This window comes from Primulina huaijiensis, unplaced genomic scaffold (genome assembly GCF_012295235.1).
Source record: "Primulina huaijiensis isolate GDHJ02 unplaced genomic scaffold, ASM1229523v2 scaffold3003, whole genome shotgun sequence".
NCBI classification, from domain to species: Eukaryota; Viridiplantae; Streptophyta; class Magnoliopsida; order Lamiales; family Gesneriaceae; genus Primulina; species Primulina huaijiensis.
Window position 1 is genome coordinate 16,611 of NW_027357127.1, and position 4,159 is coordinate 20,769.

The window sequence follows — 4,159 nt, forward strand, 5'->3', positions numbered from 1 at the left end:
ATATATATATATATATATATATATATATATATATCCGTGAAACAGATCGATCAAGTCCAAACTTAGATTAAAAGTAATTTTTTTGGCATAAAAATAAATTTTTTTCATAGTTCGATCGGATAGGAGATCAGTTTCACAAAGTTGACTCTTGAGACTGTCTCATAATATTTTTTGTGTTATATTAATGAAAAAAAATAGTTCAAATTATGAAATCTTAAACATATTTTATTAGATTCGAAGCACTAAGAACAATCAGTCTTCGAATAATTAGATTATTACATTACTCGGTTTACGTGTTGGAAACTCCACTAACATTAATATTGTCAATCAAATTACAAGTCTTGTTGAGGAATAATTTGAACACTGATTTTGACTCGAATATTATAATTAGTATTCTTTACACGTTTGATGTCTTACCCAAAATTATAGTGTATGATAATATTATTTCTCAGTTCTTTTAAATTATATAACAGCTCAAGCGTCACTTCTTATTTTATAAAACGAACAATTGTGTAGGTATACAATGATCCTTATATCCTTTGGTATTTTTTTATTTTTTTATTTTGTTTTTATGATTATGAATGAAGCTTTTACTTCAAGCTAAGAAGAAATTGGTTGATATATTTGGCACAAGTTGTAGACTTTTTCTTTCTTACAATTTAGCACTGACATTATTATTTATGTTGATATCTCACAAGTGGGTCCATCACATGATTAGGCTCAAACTTAGTCAATAGCCAAGAATCAATGATCGGGTCCACTTCGGTAAGGTCGGCCCATGAGTGTATGAGTTGAGATGAGTCGGGTTGGTTAAGTAAGTGCATGCCATGGGAGAGGAGATAGAGGCTAAGGTACTAAGAGGTGTGTCAAGGAGTTAGGTTGTGGATGGTGGGTGAAGTAGTTGGAGTTGGAGTTGGAGTTATGCCAATTATAACTAAGGAAGGTGACAAAGGTGAAATTGAGTTATGAAGTGTGGCATGGGTGAAAGTGAGATAAGAGGTGCGACAAATAGTAAAGAGAGCTATGAAGTGGTGGACGAGGAGGTGGAGAATCGAGGATATGTTAAGGAGATGAGGAATTGCTAAGAAGCTAAAGATGAGTTGAGGAGGTGGGAAGTTGAGGAGTCGCTAAGGAGTTGTGAATATGCTAAAGAGTTAAAAGTGTAAAGTACGTGGAGTTGTGCCAATCGTAGATGTTGTCTCGTCTCATGAGCGAGCTCTTATCTATCTGGCTTGCCATAGAAGGGTGAGAAAAATTACATTTTTCCTACCACAGCTCGACCTAGGTAGAGGAGTTAGGGACAAGAAGGATGAGAAGTTGCATTTTTCCTACCATAGCTAGGCCTAGGTAGAAACATTATAGGGGTGGAAGGTGAACATTTACATTTTTCTACAAGGGCTAAAGCCGAGTAGATAAGTTAGGAGCGAGACATTTGTCCTACCATGGCTCGACCTATGTAGAAGAGTTAGAGAGGTGGAAGTTGAAAATTTACATTTTTCTTACGATGATTAAGGCCAAGTAGAGAAGCTAGGAGAGAAGAGGGTGAGGCGTTACAATTTTCCTTCCATGGATCTGTCTAGGTAGAGGAATTAAGGACTAGAAGGATGGGAACTTACATTTTTTCAGACCATTCGGCCTAGGTAAAAGAGTTAGATGGGTGGAAGACGAGAATTTACATTTTTTCTACCATGACTTGCCCTAGGTAGAGGAGTTATAGTGGTGTAAGATGAAAATTTACATTTTTCCTACTAGAGCTAAGGTCAACTAGGAGTCAGGGGTGAGACATTTTTCCTACCACAGCTCGGCCTAGGTAGAGGAGTTGGAGGGGTGGAAGTTGAAAACTTACATTTCTCTTACTATGGCTAAGGCCAAGCAGAAGAGATAAGGGTGAGGAGAGTGATACATTACATTTTTCCTACCATGGCTCAACCTAAGTAGAATAGTTGAAGGGTGGAAGGCGAAGATTGCTGCCAAGATTGCTGCCAAGATCTATATAAGTCCATCAGGTCTTGGGTTCTAATCCTTGGAAGTTAAAAACTCCAGTGCGTGGGCTGGATAAGTCTTATGCGTAATGGTGCGTGGGTATGAGCCGAGGCCCATGCTATGCCATGGCCCATGACCGTTACAATAAAAGGCGCGCAAAGCCAGGGTGAATGTGACTAGAGTGTTTGCACAAATAAGTGGTAGACAAATGAGTGAGCAATCAAGCGAGGGGGAGAGGGCATGAATTGTGGCTAAGGCTATAATATAACAGATGATATACATGGAGCCGAGGTGGTGGATACATGAAGATGGGGCGAGACGGTGTGTTGGAGCGAGAGTGGGAGAGGCAGTGTGGTAAGAGAAGTATGTGATTGGAAAAAGTGGGGTGATTGGAAAAAGTGGGGGTCTAGATGAGGAGTTGGGATTTGTGACGAAGTGTGGAAAATTGTGTTTCTCGGTTATAACTCAGAGTTTCAAGTAACAATCAAGTTCTCAACTATGGTATAAAAAAATTCGAGCTTTGAAACTATGATTTAGCTCTACTCGGAAGGGATAGACCAATCATACCCCACAAATGGGTCCATCACATGATTAAGCTCAATTCAAGTCCATAGCCAAGAATCAATGCTCGGGTCCAATTTGGTAAGGTCGGCCCATGAGTGTAGGTGGTTGAGCCGAGGCAAATTGGTTAAGTAAGTGCGAGCCATTGGAGAGAAGCCAGAGGCTAATGTGCTAAGATGTGTGCCAATGAGTTAGGCTGTGAATGTTGATGAAGTAGTTGGAGTTGGAGTTGGAGTTGTGCCAATTGCTAAGGAAGTTGACAATGATGAAGATGAGCTATGAGGTGTAGCATGAGTGAAAGTGAGATAGGAGGTGTGGAAAATAATAAAGCGATCGGTGAAGTGTGGCGAACGAGGAAGTGAGGAGCATAGGATGTGCTAAGGAGCTAAGGAAGTGCTAAGGAGCTAGGGATGAGCCGATGAGACGGGAAGTTGAGGAGGCACTAAGGAGTTATGGATGTGCTGATGAGTTAGAAATGTGAAGTACATGGACAATAAGGAAGGAGACTCGTTCTAGCAGGCGAGTTCTTAGCTGTTATGTAGTCCCATGAGCGAGCTCCTCTACTTGGCTAGCCTTAGGAGGGTGAGCCCCCAGTAGAAGAGGTGTGCGAGTTACACGCATGTGGTCTCTTGTTGAATATGCGTGGCCCGGTTCCCCACATTTCTCCTTATAAATACCGAGTTTGTGAACTTCATTATTCATTCGTAACTTTCATTTTCAGGGGCACCTTAGCTCATCTCTTCCTATATTCATATCTCTGACTTGATCGTCGGATGAGCTATGTGGGGATACCTTCTTGGTACCCTTCTAAAGGTTTATTCATGATTTCAAGGCTAGACCAGGTCTCGAGTCTAAATTTGGCTAGTCTCATCCATCAAAATTGAACCCTGCATTTTTAGTATCATATTTTAATGAACGTGTATTTTAGATATCAAGAAATAGAAGACACCATTTCAGAAAGGCCACATGAGTTTCCATACGATTCTAATTGTCATCAAACTGAAAATAATTAAGTTTACCTTGAAAATATTTTAATTTTTGTTTTCTTTGATAAATTACAAATTTTGGAAACTACATGCAAGATTTTGCTAAATTCATAAGAAAAATCTAACTAGCATATAACAATCTTCATCTCAATCATTGCATTCTTTGTAATTCATAAAATGATATTGATTATATAATATTTTTTTATCGTTTTACCAAAAGTTATAGTCGATAATTACGACACAAAGTCTTTTAAATCATAAAATATTCCAATTGCCACATATCAAGTGTTCTTTTAACATGAACAATTATTGCACTACGAACATATATTTTACAAGCGTGGGTCTCGTTACTGTCTCACATATCTATATTCCTTAATTGAGTTGATCCGATTTATACATGCAATGAAAAATAATTTTTTTGACATAAAAAATAATATTTTTAATAGATCATGTCGGATAAAAAATATGTCTCACAAAATAGAGACGTGAGAATAATCTAATACTTTTTTTAAAAAAAATTATTCAAATGTTTCAAATTTTCTTATCCAAATATTAACGCTTCCAAAGATTGTGTCCATTCATTGGTTTTTTTTTTTTTTTTTTTTTTTATTTCATTTAATTTTTTTTTT